This window comes from Mesoplodon densirostris, chromosome 4 (genome assembly GCF_025265405.1).
Source record: "Mesoplodon densirostris isolate mMesDen1 chromosome 4, mMesDen1 primary haplotype, whole genome shotgun sequence".
Taxonomy (NCBI): Eukaryota; Metazoa; Chordata; class Mammalia; order Artiodactyla; family Ziphiidae; genus Mesoplodon; species Mesoplodon densirostris.
This window is the reverse complement of record NC_082664.1, coordinates 112,276,330-112,303,436: the sequence shown is the minus strand read 5'-3', so window position 1 is coordinate 112,303,436 and position 27,107 is coordinate 112,276,330. Positions and strand designations below refer to the sequence as shown.

Here is a 27,107-nt window from a genome sequence, read left to right as displayed (position 1 = left end):
TGTTCAGCTTTCTTTCCTTTACCTTTAGCTAAGGAGTCAATGTTCCTACTTGACTTTACCTATGTAGGTTTTTAATATTGATTCCCCAGAAATTCAGAGATTTGTTTATTTATTTATTTATTTATTTATTTTCGGTACATGGGCCTCTCACTGTTGTGGCCTCTCCCATTGCGGAGCACAGGCTCCGGAGGTGCAGGCTCAGCGGCCATGGCTCACGGGCCCAGCTGCTCCGCGGTACGTGGGATCTTCCCAGACCGGGGCACGAACCCGAGTCCCCTGCATCGGCAGGCGGACTCTCAACCACTGCACCACCAGGGAAGCCCTTGTTTATTTATTTATTCAGAGATTTATTTACTGTATTCTCTAGGTATTTACAAGAAAACTTAACAAATTGTCTCTGCCTTGATGCTCCAAACTAATTCAATGTTGGTTGATTTATTGATAGCTGCTAATATCTTACCTGTTAGTAAAGAAGATACTTTAGCTTTACTAAATTTCTTTGTCTCCCAAGACATAATGTCTTCCTGAATATGTTGCAGTATTATCAAACTGAAGTCAAATATTTGAGATATGCATTATTGGCCAACAGACAGAGATGGTTGCATCCTGAACTCAGCCTAATATACAAATGAAACAATGTCACACACACACACACACACACACACGTACACACACAAACCTCCACTGATTTTGAGAGTTGGTTGTGGATCCTTGCCTTTTATGAAAAGGCTAAACCTCTCCTGGTATGTTACATGAAACACCAAAATTGTAGTACAGATAAAATCATGAATCCTTTCACATTCTTAGAATAGCTGTTGTTTCTCCATGTGTATTAGTTTTTAACTTTGATAAAACCTTCTACATGTTCTGTTAAAAGATTTAGGCTGCTTCTAATAGCTTATTCAAAAATTAGGCCCTAATTATAGGCATATTGCTTACTTTTCTGTGTTATTGGATTTTGTTGCTCTGGGAATGCAAAGGTATTTACAAGGCATAATAGCAAAAATTCTCCTGATTGAAAGACTCGGGCTTTAATCTTGGAACACAATTTACTTATAGATACCTCATGATGTTACTATTTTACAAGTTTTTAAGATTCATTTCTTACTGTGTTGCCAGGCTAGCTATGAACAAATCTTATTTTCTAATCCTAATACTATTCTGGGCAAGTGTAGCCTCTTGAACCCAGATACTATGTTGCCTTATCCTGACAAAACAGGTTGAATATGACTGTCTCACAGTCACTGATGTAGATATTGGACCTTGGTCTGATTCACCTAATATTCCTATTCCCAAAGCTGACTTAATATTGTTCACTGACCCACAAGAGACTATAATAGTATGTTATGCAGTAGTCAACTCTCATGAGATTTTAGATGTTTCTGTTCCCTCAAACATAAAGTTAGTCCAAGTGGCAATGTCTCCTCTTTCATATATAATTTTATTTATTTATGTTTCTTTTTTCCTCAGGTAGTCTAGCTAAAGGTTTATCAATGGTGTTTATCTTTTACAAAAAAACAACTTAAAAATATTTATATTGTTTTGTCTAGTCTCTATTTCATTTATTTCTGCTCTGATCTTTATTATTTCCTCCCTTCAGTTAAGTTGGAGCTTAGTTTTTTCTTTTTCTAGTTTTTTGAATTGTAAAGTTAGGTTATTTGAGATCTTTCTTTTCTTCTTAATGTAGGCATTTATTCCTATAAAATTCCCTCTTAGAACTGCTTTTGCTTCACCTCATAAGTATGTTGTGTTTCCATTTTCATTTGACTCAAGATATTTTTAATTTTATTTTTTATTTCTTTTATTACTTTTTATTTCTTTTTGTGACCCATTAGTTGTTTAGGCGTGTGTTGTTTAATTTCCACATATTTGTGATTTTTCCAACATTCCTTCTGTTATTGATTTCTAGTTTCATACCATTGTGGTTGGAAAAGACACATGATAATCTCAATAATCTTGATTTTGTTAAAACATGCATTGTGGCCTAACATATAATCTATCCTAGAGAATATTTGTGTACTTAAAAGAATATGTATTCTGAAGCTATTGGATAGAATGTTCTGTATATATTTATTAGGTCTATAGTGATCTATAGTGTTAAGTCTGATGTTTTCTTATTGACTTTTTGTCTGGATTATCTACCTGTTATTGAAAGCGGGTTATTAAAGTCACCTACTATTATTCTATTGTTGCTATTTCACCCTTCACTTCTGTCAAATCTCTTAAATCAGCTATGTGCTTTGATGTTGGGTGTTGGGTGCATATATAATCATAACTGTTACATCTTCTTGTTGAATTGGCCCTTTTATCATTGTATGATGACTTATTTGTCTCTTATTACAGTTTTTTTGCCTTAAAGTCAATTTCACCTAATGTAAATATTGCCATTCCTGCTCTCTTTTGTTGTCATTTGCATGAAATACCTTTTTCCTTCTCACTTTCAGCCTATATATGTACATAAATCTGAGTCTCTTGTAAACAGCATATAGTTGGGCCTTGTTATTTTAGAGGACATTCAGTCACTCTATGTCTTTTGAATCATGATTTTAATTCATTTACATTGAAAGTAATCATTGACAGGTAAGGACTTACTATTGTCATTTTGTTAATTGTTTTCTGTCTGATTTGTAATTCCCTTGTTCCCCTGTTCTCTTGTGGTTTGATAATTCTTTTTGCAGTTATACTGTTTATTTTCTCTTCAACTTTTGTGGATCTAACATAGGTTATTTCTTTTGTGGTTTCCATGAGGCTTGCATTGAACTATCTATAGTTATAATGGTCTGATTTAAACTGATAACAATTTAACTTCAAATGCATAAAAAGCTCTACACTTTTATTTTCCCCCATACGCTCAACTTTATTTATTGATGTTGGATTTTATTTCTGTTTTTAAATTGTGAATCTATTAAAAAGTTCTTGTGGTTATAGTTATTCTTAATAGTTTTGTCTTTTCATTTTTATACTATGTAGCAGGATTAAACTAATTTATACACTATTAAAACTATTAACACTATTCTGTGCTTGTCTATATATTTACTTTTACAAGTGAGATTTTTACTTTAATACACTTTTGTGTTCCTGTTTAGTGTTTATTCATTTCAACTTGAAGAGCACCCTTAAGCTTTTCTTGTAAGGTAGTTGACAAACTCCCTCAATTTTTTATTTAACTGGGAAAGTCTTAATATCACCTCTATTTTTAAAGGACAGTCTTACCAGTTTAATATTCTTGATTGGCAAGGGTTTTTTTTCCTTTCAGTATTTTGAATATATTATTTCTTTCTCTCCTGGCCTACAAGGTTCTTGCAGATAAATCCACTTATAGTCGTGTGTGAATTCCTTTGTGTGTGATAAGTCACTTATCTTTTGCTGATTTCATGGATATCTCTTTGCCTTTGCCAATTTAATTATAATGTGCCTTGGTGTAGACCTCTTTGGGTTCAAGCTATTTGGTGACTCTTAAGCTTCATGAATTCCATTTCTCTCTGCAAATTTGGGGATTTGTCGGCCATTTTTTTAAAAAATAGAATTTTTGTCTCTTTCTCTTCTCCTTCTGGAATTCCCATAATGCAAATATTGTTCCATGTGATGGTCTTCCATACTCCTGTAGGCTTTCTTCTTTTTAAAATTCTTTTCTCTTTTTGTCCCTCTGACTGAATAATTTTAAATGACTTGTCTTCAAGTTCACTAATTCTTTCTCCTGTTTGGTCAAGTGCAATGCTGAAGCTCTCTATTGAAATTTGTAGTGCAATGATTGTATTCTTTAGCTCTAGAATTTCTGTTTGATTTTTTCTTGTTTCTATTTATTAATTGAACTTCACATTTTGTCCATGTATTATTTTTCTGATTTCATTCAGTTGTTTATATGTGTTCTTTTTTAGTTCTCTGAGCTCCTTTAAAACAATTATTTTAAGTTCTTTATCAGGTTGTTGGTAGATCTCTATTTCTTTAGGGTTAGTTATTGTGGCTTTATTAGTTTCCTTTATACAAATTCATTAAAGCAACTCATTAAAGCTTGGCTTCAGAAGAAAGTCATTCACCACTCAGCTCAGCCTGGGATTATGGAAAGGCCAGTTCATGGCACTCATAGACAGGAGAGGCAAACTACCAATACTCTGATGTTGGGTGAGGACACTTGCTGGGATCTGTCGTAGGGGGAGGTGTGAGTTGGGCCTTATAGTTGGACAGGGCTGCACCTGTGTTCTCTGGCTGGGTGGGCTTGGTGGGAGACTCCTTGTTCTAGCAATGCTGGTAGCAAGGGCCCTGGTTGGACAAGGCAATGTTGCTGTTAGGAGCACAAGGCTTCTGTCAAGATCTGCAGTATAAGTTACTGTGAACCCATAAGCTTTTTCCTTGTTCGTAGCTGTCCCCAGGTGGTATACCAATGCCAGTTCCCTCAGTGTTCCATGTGAGCTGAGAGAGAAGTGAGCCTCTCAGACAATGCCTTGAAACCCTGGGGAAGTTGGATGTATGTCTTAGTTTCTCTTTCCCCAACTGGAGAAATCATGGGCCAAAGAGATCCTTCTCAGTGTGTTGTTGTTCCAGCTCAGGGAAGGGGTGACATGTATAAAGTGAAATGTTTATTCTAACCCTTTTTGTTGTAGTTTTCTTGTTTTTTCATGCTCCACTGGTGTACTATATCTAGCCTTACCCCTGTGGTACACTCAGGACAGCATTTTCATCTGTGTACAGTTGCTAAATTGTTTTTCTGTGGGGGAACTAGGGACAGGGATGCCTATTTACCATCTTGCCAATGTTACCTTAGACTAGTCTTTAGTCTTAAAATGAATATCTATGCTGATAATAAATATCTTTATGGTCTGTTAGGCCACCAGCCAACTTTGGAAGAATGGAGGTTTTTAAACGTTGATAGAAACTAAAATATTACATGGGAAATGAATCACCAATGTATTAGAGTCATTGAAAATTCTCTAACAGAATTATATTATTGATTGTAAAATTCATACTCTGGAAAAAGAATTATCTAAAAAAAGAATTTTCAGACCAAGTTGTGAAAAGAGCTACTGAGTTTTGGACTGGAAAAATTAAATGCCCATTATTTCTACCCAGAAACTCCTATTTATAATTTCAGAAATATCTAACTCTATAAGAATTATAAAATTATAAATCAAGGGTAAATAAAAATAACACCATAGGATAATGGGAATTACATGATGGGAATTTTTCTTTACAATATTTCCATTGTATTCTTGGGTGGCTTTTCCATGCCACTGACAGACTCATTCAAACAGAAGGAATATACTGAATATTTTGGAATATTGCAACACTTATAATTCAGTAAATAATACAAAGATGTGTTGTTAGAAAAAAATTATTTACAGGTAACACCTAAGATAAGTCAAGGAAGCCATCTAAAGCCAATGTTACCTGGAATATGGTGGCAAATGGACTTGATCAAGATTAGATCTTTAGAAGGTATCAAATATTTTTAGTAATGTTGAATATGATGTTTAGATGGCCAGACATGTTTCCATAGGCTAAAACTGATGCTCAAGCAGTGAAAAACACCTTTCTAAAGTATATCATCTCAACTTTTGGAATTCCTAAATATCTAGAATCCAATAGAGAAAGTAATTTTATATTTTATAATTTAGGAGCTTTGTAACATCCTACAAGTACTCAAAATTTTCCTACTTTTTATCATTTCTGGACAAGTGGAATTAATGAACCATATCCTAAAATTTATTTGGCTAAATTACATCAAATCACTCACGGTGGCCCAAACCGTTACCATTGGTTTCATTAAAATTAGGTTAACTCCTTCTAGTAAGCAAATATCAAATTTCAATTAGAAGATATTTGAATTTAGGGTTTAAGCCTAACCCATTATCTGATGCAATAAAAAGTAGTCATGATCAAATATAATACTTAAAGAGTTTGCAGGTTTCCCTGGACTTATTTTGCCAGATGCTGGAAAAATTTCCCTGAGGAGGTATGTCATCAATATTGAACAGGAGACCTGGTATATATCAAATTGTTCCCATATCAGACTGATGGTCATCACACCAGACCGAATCCTACCAGGTTTGTTAATAATTCACATCAAGGTTTGTTGATAATTCACATCAAGGTGAAGAAGAAACCCAAGTAGATGCATGCTTCTCTTGTGAGACCAACACCTATGATTGAGCGGGCCACAATTTCCATTAAGAACCTTAGGGTTAAATCCTCTAGATAGCAATTTAAAATAATATGCAGGCTGAAGAAAAAGTTTGTCTAATGGACAGACAGTAGGAGACATAGATTGTTGTGTTACTTCTTAATTACCTTGACCATTATAATTTTGATACTTATTCTATTTTATATCAGTTGAACATGAAGCTTATAGTATTAGACCTTCTTCCTTTAAAAGTGAGTATATTAACCTCAGGGAATTTTGAATTGAATACAAATGTTCTGAATATGGAGTGAGGACTCAAGAAACACATATTTTGTCATAATACTTCAGATCCTTCAATTGGATAGCTTAAATTTAAAAGAATGAAACCCACAGACAATCTATTGATCTATTTACCCAAATAAAACAATCTTAAATATCACCCTTTGTGTTATTGAATATACTAATGGGAAGAAATTTTTAACCAGTCAAACTAAATACAAGTATATTCAAATTAAAAGTCCCTGAACAATAACACAAAACTCCAACTGCTCGCTATATTATATAACCATTGGAGCCCAGTTTGACAAAACTGAAATGAATGTACAATGAGGAAGACATGTACCACCCCAAATTATATAGCATAGTTCCTTTAAAAGTCCCAAAATATAGTGTCCCATTAAAAATAAGCCTATCTTATTTAGAACTCAGCAATCTCCTGTCTCCATACTTAAGGTTTCTAGGGTCAATAAATGGACTATTGTTTTTAATATTACTACCTCTAATTTGAGTCATTTCAACTCAATTCTACTTGTATGCAATAGGCTTTATGACTATGAAAAGTTTTTACACGAATATTAAAATGTGTCATGATCAAACTAAAAGAGATTTACTAAATACCATATTTATAGGTAAATAGAAGCTGGGACAACAATTGCAAACTCTATTGATATAGAAATATGGACAAACATACTTAGTGCCTTGGGACAATTGCAGAAAGATGTAACTCAGAGGCAAACAGGGTGGAATCAAAACGTAATACAGAATACAACTATAGAGAAAATTGAAAATGGAACTGAGAAAAAATTTGGAATTGGACACCCAGGAATGAAACCCTGCTGCAAAAAACATGTACCTAAATATTTTTCACAAGCCTTCACTCATATAACTGAACAATTAGTTATTCAACAATTGCAATGTACACTTACTAGTACTGAAATACAAGATTGCACATACTTAGAACAACAGTTAGATTTGGGCGTGTTATTATATATGGAGAGATTAAATAATGTTGTAAAAAGATTAATCATAGAAGAGCTGAAACTTGGCAATTGCAGACTGAAACTTCTGAAAACAAAACTACTAAAACTAACTTCACTAAAAAACATAAGTTTTCTCCTATACATATGTGAAACTAATATGTTAGATGGGTGCCAGTCCTTCAAGGAGATATATTTGAATTGAGACAATGGAACCTTAAGAAAAACACATGTGTCTAAATAAATCAATCTATGTGCTTATAAGTAAAGAAAAATTGTTCACCTATTAAGCTTTGTTTAATGATTTATAATTCCTAATAATGTTGCACCTTTGGGTTCTATCCTTCACTCTTTTTCTCTCTTTACATATTACAGTAAGATATACTGCTAAGAGTTACACCTTCTCATTAAGTGACAAATGACAGCCTTACTCATAAATTCATTCCAAATAGATCACTGGACTAGAGAAGTTTCACCCTATAACACTTAGACTTATTCATTTAGTCAGCCTGAATATTGATATGGGGTTCTTATGGGGTTCTCAAAAAAGTTCTTATTGATTGACTGATCTACTTGATGTAATCTTATGACAAAATCTTTGCTTATTATTTGAATTTTATATGATTAACAGTTAAGAAAAATTTTGTTAACTGGCATATAGATCAATGTTCAATACTCATCTAGGTCTCTATAATGACTAGACCAATATTTATATAATATTGAATGGGATCCTAATAATGTCTTGCTGCTTTAGGGCCATTGAATAACTTTTAATAAATGAAAATTCTGCCAACATAGATTAAAATGTGAAATTCAATAATTTTCTGTTTCTATTAACCCTAAGTTGATTATATTAATGAGAAAACCCATATATAAATTTCAGTGCCTGAATATCTTGTTAATGCATTATTTTCAGCATAATGATGTATGTGCTATGAATGATGGAGGCTGCCTGGAACTGAATACTATTTCCAGTAACCTGATACTTGATTTGTAAACTCCAAGTTTCAAGTGGATTCAGGTGTGTCATTTTAGGAGAATTCATATGCAATAGACAATGCCAAATGTTACCAGTATGGCATCTTTTGATATATAGATAAAGGATGATAATTGGGATGCTCTTGTGTTTTCCTGACACGTGCTGAGTGGTTCTCCAAAGAAACCTGTATTCTGTGTCATTCTTGTGTAGGGCTGTCAATAACCTACAACCTCTATACTAGGTCATTTTCTGAGTATTTATCATATTGCTCCATTAAGGAAAAACTTTCAAGAGCCATGTTCCATGAAAGACTTAGTTCTATATTTTGATATTTGTCCTACTCCTGTACACTTAAATAATGAGTACAGAGGAAGAGCATGCTTTGACCTGCAGCCTTGGAGAATTAATGTGAGTCAGGTACCTACCACTGAATATGTCAATATGTCAGTCCAAATTGGTACCATAATTGGCTGGTACATATATTCGGGTCCAAGTGTATATATGTGTGTGGAAAGCCAGGGCTTCGGTCAATGATGAGAACTTACAGTCTTGAAGCGAGATGATGACCTGGAAATCATGATCAATAGAATTAAAATGAAGGTAAACCTAGGTGACAATACAAGGAAATATATATGGAATCATTATTTCCTTTATAGACATTTTGTTTGGGGCTTGAGACAATGAAACCTTAAAAGAAACTTATGTAAACCAATCCTATCTATCTGCTAAAAAGTAAAAAGAAATACTCATCCTATAAACTTTGTTTCAGAGATTTATAATTTTTAATAGTAAGGTACATTCAGGGATTAGTCCACTGCTTTTTTCTCAATGTGTCTTTGAGTAAGACATTCAACTAAGGAATGCAACACTGCATTGATGATAGGTGTCTAGATTCCTTTAGTCATAGTTACATTCTAAATAGAAAATAGATGCACTCCTAAGCATAATAGATTTAAGCAGAAGGTAAACTGAATAGGAATATGGAATTTCCTTTTGAAACAGTGATTGACTTACTTGATGTAAATTAAAAGTTTCATTTGAACATGAAAATAATAATACTGAAGTTGAGAAATTTTGATTCACTGGTCTCCAGTACAATGTTTAATCTAATTCAACAAACAAGATGAGAACAATATTTTTATAATTTTACAGGATTCTAAAAGTAGCTTTGCACTACTTTGAAGTACTAAAGGATCTCCCATAGCTGAAGGAAAATGCCATTAAAGTGATTTGAGATACAGTAGTTGGACTGTTAAAGAAGTAAAATTTTAAGCTTAAAATTTAGTACATACACTAAGAAACACCAAAATTACAGATCTTAATATGGACCGACTGTATACAATATAATAAACAATTTTCTATAAATCAGCAGTCCCCAGACTTCTTGACACTAGGGACCAGTTTCGTGGAAGACAATTTTTCCACAAACCTTGGGGGAGGGTTGGGATGGTTTGGGGATGATTCGAGCTCATTACATTTATTGTGCACTTTATTTCTATTATTATTACATTGTAATATATAATGGAATAGTTATACAACTCACCATAAAGCAGAATCAGTGGGAACCCTGAGCTTGTTTTCCTGCAACTAGGTGGTCCCAGCTGTGAGTGATGGGAGACGGTGACACACAAAGTGTGTTGTTTATGTCCAGTCTACTCCATAAGCTCGTTTTGGTTGCTGTCACTGCAGAAAACCCTGCTTCACAAAGACAGGATTTTGGAAATGGAAACAGGCTTTTCAGTGCTTTTGTGGCAATGTCAGGATACTACATCTTGACTTTAATCCAGAACATATGGAGATTTGAAGTTGTCTCAAACATACTTTTCAGGCCACTGTAATTTGCGATCTCAAGCAGTTGATCCTCTTCTAGCATGGACAAAGTCAATTCACCTGGTTTATTCACAAATGAGTCACGGATCCATTCCTTCCCAGTTCAGGGGTATTTTGTGGTTGAGAAGTAATGCTCAAACTCTTTTGAAAGCTGAGATAGGTGATCATGCACCAGCTGGGAGGAAGAAGGCCCTGGCTCAGTCTCTTTCAAAATCTCTGCTAATGTTTGAAACTTGTCAAAAAGCCATGTTCAGTTGTCGCCCCCATAACTCCAGTTTGGTTTTTTTTTTTTTTTTTGCTGTACGCGGGCCTCTCACTGCTGTGGCCTCTCCCGTTGCGGAGCACAGGCTCCGGACACACAGGCCCCGCGGCCATGGCTCGCGGGCCCAGCCGCTCCGCGGCACGTGGGATCCTCCGGGATCGGGGCACGAACCCGCGTCCCCTGCATCGGCAGGCGGACTCCCAACCACTGCGCCACCAGGGAGGCCCTCCAGTTTGGTTTTGAATGCAGCCACTTTATCTGCTGACTTGAACACAGTTGTCATTCTCCCCTGAAGTGACAGATTGAGTTCATTGAGCAGGTTGAATATGTCACACAAGTAAGCAAGTTTTGTGACCCATTCTGTGTCACTGAAGTGGGCTGCCAGTGGTGACTGTTTTTCTAAAAGAAATCCCTGGAGTGGCTCTCATAGCTCAGAAATTCAGGCCAATGATCTACCTTTAGAAAGCCATGTCACTTCTGTGTATAGGAGAAGACATATGTGCTCTGCATCCATCTCCTCCCAGAGCTGCACGAACAGACATGAGTTAAGGGCATGTACTTTAATATGGTTGATAATTGTAATCACATCCTGCAAAATGCTAATAAGTTCAGGTGACATTTTTCAGCTAGCCAGCATTTCTCTATGGATGACTCAGTGTGTAGACTCACATTCAGAAGTGACCTCTTTGACCCGAGCAGTGAAACCACAAAGCCATCCAGTCATGGCAGCCACTCCATCCATGCATATACCGACACAAAATGACCAATTCAGTTTTCCTGATATGTAATCATTCAAAGACTTGAATAGTTCTGCAGCTGTGGTGTTGGTTGGCAACAAAAGTGCACATAACATATCCTCATGCACATCCTCCTGGAAAATATATTGCACAAAAACAAGCATTGTTGCCTTGTTGTCAACATTGGTAGACTCTTCAACCTGGATTGCATACCACGGTGACTCATTAATCCTCTCTAACAATTGTGCCTCAATATCCTCTGCTATTTCATCAATTTGTTTATTTATGATGCTAGCTGAAAAAGGAACATGTGCCACCTTTTGAACTGCAGCCTCTCCTAAAAGTTCACAACAAATGTCCTTAGCAGCAGGCAAGATCAACTCTTCACCAATAGCAAAGGGCTTCTTAGCTTTAGCAATGCCATTAGCCACTAAGAATGATGCTCTCAGTGCAGACACATTTGATGAAGTTGTGGCCTTCAATAATTAATTCTGTTCTTCGTGTCCATGTTTTGTTCTTTTGGAAAACTCCAAAGGCTTGTCTTTTAATGCAGGGTGATTAGTCTCCATGTGGTGAAGCAGTTTTGAGGTTTCAAGGCTTTGTTGGATAGTCAGTTGCCATATATAATACAAAGAGGGTTTGGAGAATGTGAATCACCTGTTGCAATGAACCCATAATTTAAGTAGGACCCTTGGTATTTTCTTTTAAATGCAGCTTTTTTTATTTGGCAGTCTTGGAGTCTTCTGCTGTCTCATCATTGGGTCTTTCCCGATTTTCAAAGAAGCTCTCCAGCAAAGTTTGTTTTTTATTCATTTTGGCTAGGGTTAGCTTGTGGGCTTACCAAAACTGTGACTGAGAAAAGTGCACAGTATGGGAAAGAGTTGTGGATGGAGGTAGTAAATAAAATAATGGGCAGACCACACACAGACTAAAATGATTGTTGAATTCTGACTTAAAGCCTGCCACCAGATGCAGCTGTACAATTGAAGTACATCAACTCACTTGCCACTATAAATCTGCCACCAGATGCAGCTTAATTGTCACTTGCCACTTACAGATAGGGTTTTGATATGAGTCTGCAAGCAATTGATTTATTATGATCTCTGTGTAATCAAACCTTTCTGCTAATGATAATCCGTATTTTCAACCACATCCCAGCGCTAGCATCACCACCTCAGCTCCACCTCAGATCATCAGGCATCAGATTCTCATAAGGAGCATGCAACCTAGATCCATGGCATGTGCAGTTCACAGTAGGGCTTGCACGCCTATGAGAATCTAATGCTATCGCTGATCTGAAAGGAGGAGGAGCTCAAGAGGTAATGTGAGCAATGGGCAGTGGCTGTAAATAGAGATGAAGCTTAGCTCGCTCACCGGCCACTCACCTCCTGCTGTGTGGCCTGGTTCTTAACAGGCCAAGGACCGGTACAAGCCTGTGGCCTGGGGGTTGGGGACCCTGGATATAAATGATGCCAGAAGATTCTCATTTACAATTGATTATGCTAGTGTCACTGAATGAGAAGTATTTTTTCTCAATGAGTGACCAACTAACTTTAAAGAATTATCAAGGGCAAATCCAATATTTTTGATGAGATATTTACTGAGCTGTGGTTGCCAGGTGATGGTGTGATTTTTTTTTAACTAAATATATAAGAGGGTATATTTACATTGATTATGAAATTCACTTCTTCTGTACCTGTAAAGTGGGTAAGATATTGAAGAAAACACACAATATAACAATGGCTTATTAACCATGCTCAAAAAGGCTGAAATTCATATCCAAGCATCACTAAAAAATCAAAATGACAACTGTACTGTTATTTTATTTGTAATCCAAAGACTCGTGTGGCTTCAAAAATAGAACTTGAGGAAGTTCTTATGCAAAGAGAAAAATACAGAAATAACAATATAGATCAGTGTTTAATAAAATAAAATTGATCAGTGAAATGACCTCATGTTTCCTAAACACTAAAGGTGGATAAAAGGAAAACTAATTCACAAACATTCTAATTCTACAGGAAAAAATGAAAGTTAAACACAACTATAATAACATTCAAAAAATATATAATGATAATTAAAAAACAAATATTTAGGATGTTTAAATGAACATATACAATTACATCAATCCTAAAATTGATAAAGTAAAAAAGGAAAGAACAAAAATATTGTATATAATAAAAAATAACACTAAAAATATTTCTGCTAAATGTCAAAAAATATTATGGAAATAATATTCAGCATAATGTATTAATTTTAAAATATTTTGTGGTAAACATATTGAAGAAAGAGGAAAATGATACATGAAAATAGAAAAGATTAGAAAATAAAAATTATATTATCATCAAGAGAGATGATGGCTTAAAAATCATGCTCAACAGGATTGTGCTGAAGCACAAGGGAATTGGCCGTCCAGGGGCAGGAGGATGGAATCTTCCTGTCCCTTCCAGAGCCCTTGGATGTGGGTGTGGAGGCACCCTATCCTTCTAGGAAAGCATGTGAGACTCTACCTTGTCTAGGGGCTTCCACGTGGACAAGGCATGGTCCTGTCTTTGGCTTTCTTTCCTGATCCCTAGTTCCACAACCCACCCGGAGGCCATAGGCAGGGCCTTCTTAGCCCTTTCTCTCCAAATTGTGTCTTTCAGTCAAACGTTCTGGCAAGGGTCTCATCACGGCCTGAATGATTCGAGGTGAGTGGTGCTCTTTGGTCCTTGACACAGGCCCCAAAGGACATTGGATTATGTGGGATGCCCAACTAAAAGCAGTCAAGAGAGAGGAGTCCTTTCAGGAACCTCAGTCAGCCCAAAGTGGGATTTCTGCTGTGGCACCACAACTAAGGGCTAGTATCTTAGGAAATGAAAAACCTTTCATTAGACCTGAATTCTAATCAGATTGCACATGGAAGAAATGTTTCCTTGCCTGGGCCCCTGAGGAGCACACCTCAAAGCAGAGTACTCTGATCAACTGAGGGGACAGTCATTTGTGGTGTGTATTTTGTGGTCTCCAAAGAACCATCAATAGAGAAGAATCATGCCCCAGGACAGGAGATGGTTAGAGGCAGGCAAGAACCCATCCACCAGGTCTTGGCATGTAGACGCTGCTGGCTATTGAGAGAGCTGAAGGGCGGCCCCTGGGTTTAATGGGACTTGGGCAGGTAACTTTCAGGGATGGTGGGGTCTCAGTGAGGTTCATTGTTCCTGATATGCCCTCTGATGGATTTTGCTTCAACAACTAGCAGCCATTGCACCTCCTGTGGAGTTCTTCCACTAGGGGAGACACTGCCTTCAAAGAGAGCACCCTCAAGAGGAGAAACCCCTTTTGAGTGTGCCTACCTAGTAAGGTTGTTGAGAGCCCTTCTGAGCCCTGGTATCATCTCCATTGTGAGGCTCTGTTGCCCGAAGTGGAGGGGGACACAATGATGTGGGCCAAGGAGGGAGTAGTTGCACTGCTGTCCTTTGGGGGCCTTTGAAGGTCCATAAAATGGGCTGCTGCACCAAAAGATGATGGCTTTTATTCCTGGCCTGAACGTTCCCATGCAGGGCTTTGCCAGGTTGACTGGTGCTCAGCCCATGGGCCCATTTCCAGATAACTGCTTCTTCAAGCATCCATTCCATGGGAATTCATGGCCTCATTTTCTGTGTTTTGGCAAGCAAGTGGCCAAGCCGAATGTCCCATTGACCGCCCCATGCTTGCAAGGACCAGAATCGAGCCCAAAGGAATATCTCTGTTCCCCAGCACACGTCCAGAGAGTTTTGGTGGCCAAGAAGCCATGGCAACAGGCCTTCTGATGGGAGGTGAGCAACTAATGCTCTGCCTTCTCTCAGCAGTCTTTTAGATATTCGCCATTTCTTCATTCCTTGACACATTATTTATGTACACATTCATACACAGATCCACATGTCCAGTGGTTCATTTATGTTTGTTAGTATATATAGAGGGAGGGAGGGAGAAAAATAAGGAACTAGGGAGGTAGGGACCTAGAAAGGTAGGTAGGTGGGTTGGTAAGTAGGTTGGTAGATAGGTAGGTAGGTAGGTGTTAGGTATGCATTTCAGATAGATACTTATGTCAATGCATATAGCTAAATTTGGTCACTCTTTGTGTCTATGCATGTATCCCTCTTGGTATGTCTTGTAGTATCATCTGATGCATGAAGATGTACATGCAACTACACCCAATGTTTAACGCTATGGACTAGGAGTTGACACAAATGTCCTACTCCTCTCTAGGCAAACAACGTCCCCAGGGGAAGGAAGATCTGAGTTTGGACTGCTGCCTATAGTGAAATCAATGTCAGCCTTGGTCCAACACCTGGAAGAGATAGAAACTCACGTCTTTTTGAGCATCCTCATTTCCAGAAAGCAACTGAGGTAAGACTACTCAAGTGCCAGGGCACAGAGGTGTGGGGATTGCCTCGTTCGGGTCAATGATGAGAACTCATATGGTCCTGAAGAGACATTATGACCTAACAATCATGCTCAATAGGATTATGCTGAGGCCCAGTGGAGGTGGCCATCCAGGGGCAGGAGTTTGTGAATCCTTCTGTCCCTTCCAGAGCCCTGAGGTGTGGGTGTGGAGGCCGCTATCCCTCAAGGAAGCCCTTGAGACTCTACTACGTCAAGGGGCTTCCACGTGGTGAAGATATGGTCCTATCTTTGGCTTTATTTCCTGATGCCTGGTTCCACAGCCCAACCAAAGGCCATAGGCAGGGCCTTTCCTTAGCTCTTTCTCTTCAAATTATGTCTTTCAGTCAGATGTTCTGGCAAGTGTCTCACCATGGTCTGAATGATTCGAGGAGAGTGGCTCTCTTTGATTTTTGACAGAGGCCTCAGTGGACGTTGGACAGTTGGGGAGGCCCGGACAGTTGGGGAGGCCCATCTCAAAGCTGTCAAGAGGGGGGAAATCTTTTCAGGAACCTCAGTCTTTGCAAAGGGAGGATTTCTGCTGTGGCACCACATCTAAGGACTAGCTTCTCAGCCACTTAAAAGCCTTCCATTAGAACTGAGTTCTAGTTAGGTTGTACATGGAGGCAACGTTTCCTTCCCTGAGCCCCTGGGGAACATCCACACAGGTCTGTGCATACCTGAAGGCAGAGCACACTGATCTGCTGAGGGAAGAGTCACTTGTGGTGTGTGCTTTGCAGTCTCCAAGGAACCATCCGTAGGGAAGACTCATGCCCCAGGACAGGAGAAGTTGAGAGAAGTTGAGGCAAGAACACATCAAGGCAGGCAAGAACCCATCAACCAGGTTTTGGCAGGTAGCCAAACCAGCCAGGTAGCTGCTGGCTATTGAGAGAGCTGGAGGATGACCCCTAAGCTTAAATGGAGCTTGGCCAGGTCACTTTCAGGGACTGTGGTGTCTTGGTGAGGTCAGTTGTTCCTGATGGACCATCTGATGGATTTTCCTTCACCCATTCAGGTCCAGTGATTCTCCTGTTGAGTTCTCCCTCTGTGGGAGCCACTGCCTTTTAAGAAAGCACCCTCAAGAGGAAAAACCCCTTCTGAGTGTGCCTTCCTAGTAAGGTGTTGAGAGCCCTTCCAAGCCCTGGTATCATATACATCATGAGGCCCTGTTGCCCGAAGTAGAGGGGTGAACCCATGATGTGGGCCGACGAGGGAGTAGTTGCATTGCTGTTATTTGGTTGTCTTCGGCGGATCACAAGAGGGGACACTAAACCAAAAGAGGATGGCCTTGTATCTATCCTTAACGTTCCAATGCAGTGCTTTGCCAGGTTTACTGGTGCTGAGTCCGTGGGCCCGTCTCGAGATATCTGCTTCTCCGAGCATACATTTTGTGGGACTTCATGGCCTCATTTTCTGTGTGTTAGTGGGAAGGTGGCCAAGCCCAATTTCCCATAGGTCATCCCATGCATGAACAGACCAGTATCGAGCCCAGAGGAAGAGGTCCATTCTCCAAGAAACGTCCGTAGAGTTTAGCTGACCAAGGAGTCCTCGACCCAGGCCTTCTGATGGGAGAGCCAAAGATGCTCTGCCTTCACCTGCGAGTCTTCAGGCATTCATCAATTCTTCCTTACCAGGAACATTAGTTTAGTATCTACTCATGCACTGATCCAGTTGTCCACTGGTTCCTTTATGTTTCAAAGTCTGGATGGAGGGAAGGAGAGAGAAAAGTAGATAGGGAAGTAGGGTCTAGAAAGGTAGGTTAAGTGGATAGGGACGTAGGTAGGTAAATAGTTGTTAGGTATGCATGTCAGGTAGATGTTTATGTTAATGTGTACAGGTATATTTGGTCACATTTTTTGTTCGTGGAAGTGTTCCTGGATGTACAAGACATGTGTTGATATGTTTTGTATCATCATTCGATGCATGAAGGTGTACACGCATGACCCCCAATGCCTAAGGGTTGGATTAGGAGGTGACACAGCTGTCCTACTCCTCTCTAGCCAGATAACATCTCCAGGGGAAGAAAGATCTGAGTTAGGCCTGCTGCGTATGGAGCAAGGGTTGTCTGCCTTAGTCCAGCACCTGGAAGAGACAGAAACTCCCATCATTTGGGTCATCATAATTTTCAGAAAGCTTCTGAGGTAAGCCTACTCAGGTGAGGGGGCACGAATGCATGGGGAGTGCCTCAGTTGGGTCAATGATGTGAACTCGTATGGTTGTTAAAAGAAATGATGGCTTAAAAATCATGTTCAATAAGATTATGCTGAGGCCCAATGGAGGTGGCCATCCGGAGGCAGGAGGTTGGGGATTCTCCTGTCTCTTCCAGAGACCAGGGGTGTGGGTTTGGAGGCCCCCTATCCCTCGAGGAAAGCCCGTGAGACTCTACCAAGTCTAGGGGCTTCCACGTGGCAAAGACGTAGTCCTGTCTTCACCATGCTTTCCTGATCCCTGGTTCTGATGCCCACCTGGAAGCCATAGGCGGGACCTTTCCTTAGCTCTTTCTCTTCCTATTGTGTCTTTCAGTTAGATGTTCTGGCAAGGGCCTCACCAAGGCCTGAATGATTCGAGGTGAGTGGCTTTCATTTTTAAACAGTGGCTCTAGTGGACGTTGGACAATGGGGATGGGCCATCTCAAAGCCTTCAAGAGGGAGAAGTCCTTTCAGGAACCTCAGTCCTCACAAAGGGGGGGAACACTGCTGCCCCACCACATCTAAGGACTAGCTTCTCAGGCACTTAAAAGCCTTTCATTAGACCTGTGTTCTAGTCAGGCTGCACATGGAGGCAAACTTTCCTTTCCTGGGCCCTGGTGGAACATCCACACAGGTCTGTGTGCACCTCAAGGCAGAGGATGCTGATCTACTGAGGAGACAGTCACTTTTGGTGTTTGCTTTGTAGTCTCAAAAGGACCATCGGTAGGGAAGATCCGAGCCCCAGGAAAGGAGGAAATTGAGAGGCAGGCAAGAAACTGTCCACAGGGTTTTGGCAAGTACACGCTGCTGGCTACTGAGAGAGCTGGAGGACAGCCCCTGAGCTTAAATGGAGCTTGGCCGGGTCACTTTCAGGGATGGTGGTGTCTTGGTGAGGCCAATTACACCTGATGGGACCTCTGATGGATTTTCCTTCGCCCAATCGGGTCCAATGATTCTCATGGGGAGGTCTTCCTCTCTAGGAGCCACTGCCTTCAAAGACAGCACCCTCAAGAGGAAATAACCCTTCTGAGGGGGCACTCCTAGTAAGGCCATTGAGAGCCCTTCTGAGCCCTGGGATCATCTCGATCGTGAGGCCCTGTTGCCAGAAGTAGAGTGGTGGCTACATGATGTGGGCTGAGGAGGGAGTAGGTGTACTGCTTTTGTTTGGGGGCATTCAGTGGGCCACTAGAGGGGATGCTGCACCAATAGACGATGGCTATTGTCCCTGGTCTGAACGTTCCCATTCAGGGCGTTGCCAGGTTGACTGGTGCTAAGCCCATGGGCCTGTCTCCAGATATCTGCTTCTTCCAGCATCCATTCCATGGAATTCATGGCCACGTTTTCTTTGTGTTGGCGGGCAAGTGGCTAAATCCAATGTCCCATCGGCCACCCCATGCTTGCACAGACCACCATCAAGCCTGGAGGAACATGTCCATTCTGCAAGACACGTCTGTAGAGTTTTGCTGGCCAAGAAGCCCTCACCCCAGGACTTCTGATGAAAGGAGAGGCAGTGATGCTCTGCCTTCACCTGGGAGTCTTCAGGCATTCATCTATTCTTCCTTCCCGTAAACATTAGTTTAGTACCTATTCATGCACAGATCCAATTGTCCACTGGTTCCTTTATGTTTCTAAGTCTGGATGGAAGGAAGGAGAGAGAAAAGTAAGGATAGTAAAGTAGGGAGCTAGAAAGGTAGGGAGGTGGGTCAGGAGGTAGGTAGGTTGATAATTGTTAGGTATGCGTGTCAGGTAGAGGTGTACAGGTACATCTGGTCACATTTTGTGGTTGTGGAAGTGTTCCTGGATGTACAAGACATGTGTTGATATGTCTCGTAGCATCATTCGATGCATATAGGGGTACACGCATTACCCCCCAATGCCTAACGGTATGGACTATGAGTTGACACAACTGTCCTACTCCTCTCTAGCCAGATAACATCCCCAGGGAAGGACGATCTGAGTTTGAGCTGCTGCCTATGGAGCAAGTGATGTCAGATTTGTTCCAGCACCTGAAAGAGACAGAAAGTCACGTCCTTTTGGGCATCCACATCTCCAGAGAGCATCTGAGGTAAGCCTACTCAGGTGTCATGGCACCGATGCATAGGGAGTGCCTCAGCTGGGTCAATGACGAGAACTCTTATGGTCATGAAGACAGATGAGGACCAAAAATGCTCAATAAGATTATGCTGAGGCCCAAAGGAGGTGGCCATCCAGGGGCCAGAGTTTGGGGGAATATCCTATCTCTTCCAGAGCCCAGGGTTGTGGGTGTGGAGGCCCCCTATCCCTCGAGGAATGCCCTTGAGACTCTACCATGTCTAGGGGCTTCCAAGTGGCAAAGACGTCCTGTATTCACCTTGCTTTCTTAATCCCTGTTTCCAATGCCCGCCTGGAGGCCATAGGCGGGGCCTTTCCTTAGCTCTTTCCCTGCAAATTGTGACTTTCATTCAGACAATCTGGCAAGGGTCTCCCCACTGTTTGCATGACTCGAGGTGAGTGGCTCTCTCTGATTTTTGGCAGAGTCCACAACGGACGTTGGACTATGGGGGAGGCCCACCTCAAAGCCGTGAAGGGGGGAGTCTTTTCAGGAACCTCAGTCCTAGGAAACTGAGGGATTTCTGCTGCAGCACCACATCAAAGGACTAGTTTCTCGGGCACTGAAAAGCCTTTCGTTAGACCCAAGTTCTAGTCAGGTTGCACCTGGAGGCAACGTTTCCTTCCCTGGGTCCCTGGGGAACATCCACACAGGTCCCTGCACACCTCAAGGAAGAGCATACTGATCTACTGAGAACACAGTTTCTTGTGATGTGTGCTTTGCTATCTCCAAAGAACCATAGGTAGGGAAGAATGATGCCCCAGGCCAGGAGATAGTGAGAGTCATTCAAGAACCCATCCACCGGGTCTTGGTATGTACATGCTGTTTGCTATTGAGAAGCTGAAGGGCGGCCCCTGAGCTTTTTTTTTTATTTTTATTTTTTTTTTATTTTACAAATTTAATCAGTTATACATATACATACGTTCCCATATCCCCTCCCTTTTGCGTCTCCCTCCCACCCTCCCTATCCCACCCCTCCAGGCGGTCACAAAGAACTGAGCTGATCTCCCTGTGCTATGTGGCTGCTTCCCACTAGCTATCTACCAGGTCACTTTAAGCAATGGTGGTGTCTCAGTGAGGCCAGCTGTTCTTGATGGGCCCTCTGATGGGTTTTGCCTCCCACTCTCATCCAGTAATCCTCCAGGGAGTTCTTCCTCTGTGAGGCCACTGCCTTCGAAGAGAGCACCCTCCAGAGTAGAAACTCCTTCTGATTGTCCATTTCTAGTAAAGCTGTTGAGAGCCCTTAGGAGCCCTGGTATCATCTCCATTATGAGCACCTGTTTCCCTGAAGTAGAGCCATGGCCCCATGATATGGGCTTAGGATGGAGTAATTGCACTGTTGTTGTTTGTAGGCCTTGGGCATGCAATGGATGGAGATGCTGCACCAATAGACAGTAGCTCTTTTCCTGGCCTGAACATTTCCATTCAGGGCTTTGCCAGTTTCACTGGTGCTGAGCCCATTTGTCCATCTCCATATATCTGCTCCCTTGATCATCCAATTTTGGGGACTCATGCCCTCGTTTCTGAATGTTGGTGGGCAAGTGGCCAAGCCCAATGTGCTGTCAGCCACCCTGTGCTTGCACAGACCAAGATAGAGCCTGGAGGAACATCTCCATTCCATAAGACACGTCCATAGATTTTGGCCGGCCAAGAAGCCCTTGCCTCAGGCCTTCTGATGGGAGGAGAGCCAATGATGCTCTGTCTTCACCTGGGAGTCTTTAGCAATTCATTAATTCTTCCTTCCCTGATGCATCAGTTCTGTACCTATTCATGCACAGATCCATTGGCCAATGGTTTATTTATGTTTGTAAGTCTGGGAGGAGGGAGGAAGACAGAAAAGTAAGGAGATAGGGAGGTAGGGAGCTTGAAAGGTAGGTAGTTGGGTCGGAAGGTAGGTAGGTAGATGGGTATTAGCTGTGCGTTTCAGGTAGGTGTTTATGTTAATGCGTACAGGTACATTTGGTCAGATTTTGTGTTCGTGGAAGTGTTTCTGGATGTACAAGACATATGCTGGTATGTCTCGTAGAATCATTTGATGTATATAGGGGTTCATGCATGACTCCCTGATGCCTAACGGTATAGACTAGGAGTTGACACAGCTGTCCTACTCCTCTCTAGCCAGAAATGTCCCCAGGGTTAGGATGATCTGAATTTGGCCTGATGCCTATGGGCAAGCGATATCAGCCTTGGTCCAGCTCCTGGTAGAGACAGATACCCACTTCCTTTTGGGCAGCCACATTTCCAAAGAGCATCTGTGGTAACCTACTCATGTGCCAAGGAACAGATGCATAAGGAGTGCCTTGGTTGGGTCAATTATTAGGACTCATATGGTCCTGAAGAGAGATGATGACCTAAAACTCATGCTCAGTAGGATTACACTGATGCCCAAAGGAGGTGGCCATCCAGGGCCTGGAGGTTGGAGATTCTCTTGTACCTTCCAGAGCCCTGGAGTGTGGGTTTGGAGGCCCCCTATTCCTGGAGGAAATCCCTTGGGACTCTACCTTGTCTAGGGGCTCCCACATGGTGAAGATGTGATCCTGTCTTTGGGTTTCTTTCCTGATGCCTGGTTCCTCTGCCTGCCCAGAGGCTATAGGCGGGACCTTTCCTTAGCTCTTCCTCTTCAAATTGTGTCTTTCAGTCAGACGTTCTGGCAAGGGTCTCGCCACAGCCAGAGTGATTCGAGGTGAGTGGTTCTCTTTGATTTTCGACAGAGGCCCATTGGAAGTTGGACTATGGGGAAGACCCACCTCAAAGCTGTCAAGAAGCAGGAGTCCTTTCAGAAAACTCAGTCCTTGCAAAGGAGGCAATTTCTGCTGTGGCACCACATATAAGGACCAGTTTCTCAGGCACTGAAAAGGCTTTTATTAGACTTGAGTTCTAGTCAGGTTACACCTGGAGGAAACGTTTCCTTCCCTGGGCCCCTGGGGAACATCCACACAGGTCTGTGCGCACCAGAAGGCAGAGCACGCTGAGCTATTGAAGGGACAATCACTTGTGGTGTGTGCTTTGCCATCTCCGAAGAACCATCAGTAGGGAAGAATCATGCCCCAGGACAGGAGAAGTTGAGAGGCAGGCAAGAACCCGTCCACTGGGGCTTGATAGGTAGATGCTGCTGGCTATTGAGAAAGCAAAAGGGTGGCCCCTGAGCTTTAATGGGAGTTGGCCAGGTTACTTTCAGGTATGGTGGTGTCTCGGTGAGGCCAGTTCTTCCTGATGAGACCGCTGATGGATTTTGCTTCACCCACTAGTGCCCATTGAGTCTCCTCGGGAGTTCTTCCTCCCCGGGAACCCTCAAGAGGAGAAACCCCTTCTGAGTGTGCATTCCTAGTAAGGCTGTTGAGAACCCTCCAAGCCCTGATATCATCTCCATCATGAGGGCCTGTTTACCAAAGAAGAAGGGTGGCCCCATGACATGGGCTGAGGAGGAAGTACTTGCATTGCTGTTGTTTGGGGGCCTTCCATGGACCACAAGAAGGGACACTGAACCAACAGACGATGGTTCTTGTCCCTAGCCTGAACGTTCCCATGCAGGGCTTTGCCAGATGGACTGCTGCTGAGCCCATGGGCCCATCTCCAGATATCTGATTCTTCCAGCATCCATTCCGTGGGACTTCCTGGCCCCATTTTCTGTGTGTTGGTGGGCAAGTGGTCAAGCCCAGTGTCCCACTGACCACCCCATGATTGCACAGACAAGGATCGAGCCCAGAGGAACATCTCCATTCCGCAAGATACGTCCATAGAGTTTTACTGGCCAAGAAGACCTCGCCCCAGGCCTTCTGATGGGAGGAGAACCAACGATGCTCTGCCTTCACCTGGGAGTCTTTAGTGATTCGTCAGTTCTTCCTTCCCTGGCACATTAGCTATGTAACTATTCATACACAGATCCACTTGTCCACTGGTTCCTTTATGTTTGTATGTATACAGGGAGGGAGGGAGAGAGAAAGGCAAAGAGGTAGAGAGGTGGGGAGCTAGATATGTAGGTACATGGATTGGTAGGTAAGTAGGCAGATAGGTAGGTAGATGAGTGTTAGGTATGCGTTTCAGGTAGGTGTTTATGTTAATGCATACAAGTATATTTGGGCACAGTTTGTTTTCGTGGAAGTGTTCCTAGATGTGCAAGACATCTGTTGGTATGTCTCATAACATCATTCGATGCATGTACATGTACACACATGACCCCCTAATGCCAATGGTATGGACTTGGAGTTGACACAGCTGTCCTGCTCCTCTCTAGCCAAAGTCCCCATGGGAAGGAAGATCTAAGTTTGGTCCACTGCCTATGGAGCAAGTGATGTCAGACTTTGTCCACCACCTGTAAGAAATAGAAACTCAGTTCCTTTTGGGCATCCTCATTTCCAGAAAGCATGTGAGGTAAGCCTACTCACGTGCCAGGGCACGGATGAGTAGGGAGTGCCTCGGTTGGGCCAATGATGAGAACTCATATGGTCCTGAAGAGACATTATGACCTAAAAATCATGCACAATAAGATTACACTGAGGCCCAAAAGAGGTGGCCATCCTGGGGCCAGAGTTTAGGGATTCTCCTGTCCCTTCCAGAACCCTGGAGTGTGGGTGTGGAGGCCACCTATCCCTGGAGGAGAGCCCTTGGGACTCTACCATATCTAGAGGCTTCCATGTGGCAAAGACGTGATCCTGTCTTCAGCTTTCTTTCCTGATCCCTGGTTCCACTGCCTGCCTGGAGGCCCTAGGTGGTGCCTTTCTTTAGCTCTTTCTCTTCAAATTGTGTCTTTCAGTCAGACGTTCAGGCAAGGGTCTCATCACAGCCAGAATGATTTTGGTGAGTGGCTGTCTTTGATTTTTGACAGAGGCCTCAGTGGACTTTGGGTTATGGGGGAGGTCCACGTCAAAGGCGTCAAGAGGGGGTAGTCCTTTCTGGAAACTCAATCCTCGCAAATCGGGGATTTCTGCTATGGCACCACATCTAAGGACTCAAATCTTGGGCAATGAAAAGCATTTTGTTAGAATTGAGGTCTAGTCAGACTGCACATGCAGACAACATTTCCTTCCCTGGGCCCCTAGGGAATATCCACACTGTTCTGTGCCCACCTCAAGGCAGAGCACACTGATCTACTGAGGGGACACTCACTGTTATGTGTGCTTTGCCATCTCCAAAGAACCATCGGTAGGGAAGAATCATGCCCCAGGCCAGGAGGTGGTGAGAGGCATTCAAGAACCCATCTACTTGCTCTTGGCAGGTAGACACTGCTTGCTTTTGAGAAGCTGAAGGGCAGCCCCTGAGCTTTAATGGGACTTGGCCAAGTCACTTTTAGGGATGATGGTGTCTCAGTGAGGTCAATTGTTCCTGATGGGCCTTCTGATGGTTTTTGCCTCCCACTCCCATCCAGTGATCCTCCTAGGGAGCTCTTCCTCTGTGGGAGTCAATGCCTTTGAAGAGAGTACCCTCCAGAGTAGAAACTCCTCACTGTCCATTTCTAGTAAAGCTGTTGAGAGCCCTTAGGAGCCCTGGTATCATCTCCATCATGAACCCCTGTATGCTTGAAGTAGAGGCATGGCCCCATGATATGGGCTTAGGATGGAGTAACTGCAGTGTTGTTGTTTGCAGGACTTGGTCATGCCATGGATGGAGATGCTGCACCAATAGTTGATGGTTCTTGTCCCGGCCTAAACATTTCCATTCAGGGCTTTGCCAGTTTCACTGGTGCTGAGCCCATTTTCCCATCTCCATATATCTGCTTCCTTGATCATCCAATTTTGGGACTCATGTCCTCGTTTTTTGAGTGTTGGTGGGCAAGTGGCCAAACCCAATATGCCATCAGCCGTGCTTGCACAGACCAGGATCAAGCCCAGAGGAACATCTCTGTTCCCCAAGACTCATCCTTAGAACTTTGCTGGATGAGAATCTCTTGCTTTAGAAGGAGAGCCAATGAAGCTCTGCCTTCTCTTGGAAGTTTTTTAGGGATTCTTTATTTCTACATATCTTGACATGTTATTCATATATACATTCATGCACTGATCTACTCATCCACTGGTTCCTTCATGTTTGTAATAATGTATGGAGGGTTGGAGGGACGGAGAAAAGTAAGGATTTAGGGAGGTAAGGAGTAGAGAGGTAGGTATGTGCTTTGGTAGGTATGTAGGTAGATACTTAGGTTTTAGGTATGCATTTCAGCTACTTGTTTATGTAATGTGTATAGGTGCATCTTGTCACTCTTTGTGTTCCTGAATGTATCACAGTTGGTGTGTCTTGTAGCATCATTTGATCCATGAAGTTGTATCATGCATGACCCCCAATTCCTACAGTGATGGAGTAGGAGTTCTCACTGCTGTCCTACTCCTCTCTAGCCAGACAACTCCCCAGAGGAATTCAGTTCCTTGTTTGGCCTGCTTCCCGTGGGTCAATCAATGTCAGCCTTGGTCCAGCACCTGGAAGAGACAGATACCAACTTCCTTTTGGGCACCTTCATTTCCAGAAAGCATCTGAGGTAAGGCTACTCAGGTGCCAGTGACCCAGTGTGGGGGGAGTGCCTTGGTTGGGTCTATGATGAGAACTCATATGGTCCTGAAGAGAGAAGATGACCTAAACGTCATGCTTAATAGGATTACACTGAGGCCCAATGGAGGTGGCCATCCATGGGCAGGAGGTTGGGGATCCCCCTGTTCCTTACAGAGCACTGGGCTGTGGGAATGGAGGAAGGAAAGCCTTTGAGACTCTACCGTGTTTAGGGGCTGCCACGTGGCCAAGATGTGGTCTTGTCTTTGGCTTTCTTTCCTGATCCCTAGTTCCACCGCCCACCCAGATGACATAGGCATGGCTTTTCCTTATCTCTTTCTTTTGATTTGTTTTTTTCTCTTATACCTTCTGGCAAGGTTTTTCCATGACCTGAATGTTTCGAAGTGAGAGACTCTCTTTGATCCTTGACACAGGCTTCAGAGGACTTTGGACTATGAGGGATGCCCATCTTAAAACATCTGGAGGGGGGAGTTATTTTGGGAACCGCAATCCTCATAAAGATGGGATTCCTCCTCTGGTGCCATTTCTACATTCTAGGATCTCAGGCTCTGAATATCCTTTTGTTAGACTTGAATTCTGGTCAGATTGCACATGGAGTCAATGCTTCCTTCCCTTGCACCCTGCACTACATCCCCACACGTTTCTGCACATTTGGAGGCATAGAATGCTGATCTATTGAGGGTACAGTCACTTGTGGTGTGTGCTTTGTGGTCTCCCAAGAATCTATTATATGGTATGATCTAGCCCCAGCCTGGAC

At 42.3% G+C, this 27,107-nt stretch overlaps 8 non-coding genes across 8 annotated transcripts; all 8 read left to right on the top strand.

Moving 5' to 3' along the window:
* The first annotated feature begins 8,877 nt into the window (after positions 1-8,877).
* On the top strand, positions 8,878-8,956 carry LOC132489750 (small nucleolar RNA SNORD115). Its single transcript, XR_009532128.1, has one exon. It is a non-coding gene; the product is annotated as a small nucleolar RNA SNORD115 (small nucleolar RNA).
* Positions 8,957-13,496: 4,540 nt separating this feature from the next.
* LOC132489749 (small nucleolar RNA SNORD115) lies at positions 13,497-13,574 on the top strand. Its single transcript, XR_009532127.1, has one exon. It is a non-coding gene; the product is annotated as a small nucleolar RNA SNORD115 (small nucleolar RNA).
* A 2,023-nt stretch (positions 13,575-15,597) lies between these two features.
* LOC132489743 (small nucleolar RNA SNORD115) lies at positions 15,598-15,678 on the top strand. The gene has a single exon (XR_009532121.1). It is a non-coding gene; the product is annotated as a small nucleolar RNA SNORD115 (small nucleolar RNA).
* A 2,093-nt stretch (positions 15,679-17,771) lies between these two features.
* On the top strand, positions 17,772-17,852 carry LOC132489747 (small nucleolar RNA SNORD115). The gene has a single exon (XR_009532125.1). It is a non-coding gene; the product is annotated as a small nucleolar RNA SNORD115 (small nucleolar RNA).
* A 2,032-nt stretch (positions 17,853-19,884) lies between these two features.
* LOC132489748 (small nucleolar RNA SNORD115) lies at positions 19,885-19,961 on the top strand. The gene has a single exon (XR_009532126.1). It is a non-coding gene; the product is annotated as a small nucleolar RNA SNORD115 (small nucleolar RNA).
* Positions 19,962-22,164: 2,203 nt separating this feature from the next.
* Positions 22,165-22,245, top strand: LOC132489746 (small nucleolar RNA SNORD115). Its single transcript, XR_009532124.1, has one exon. It is a non-coding gene; the product is annotated as a small nucleolar RNA SNORD115 (small nucleolar RNA).
* A 2,034-nt stretch (positions 22,246-24,279) lies between these two features.
* On the top strand, positions 24,280-24,360 carry LOC132489744 (small nucleolar RNA SNORD115). The gene has a single exon (XR_009532122.1). It is a non-coding gene; the product is annotated as a small nucleolar RNA SNORD115 (small nucleolar RNA).
* Positions 24,361-26,371: 2,011 nt separating this feature from the next.
* Positions 26,372-26,452, top strand: LOC132489745 (small nucleolar RNA SNORD115). The gene has a single exon (XR_009532123.1). It is a non-coding gene; the product is annotated as a small nucleolar RNA SNORD115 (small nucleolar RNA).
* Positions 26,453-27,107: the final 655 nt, after the last annotated feature.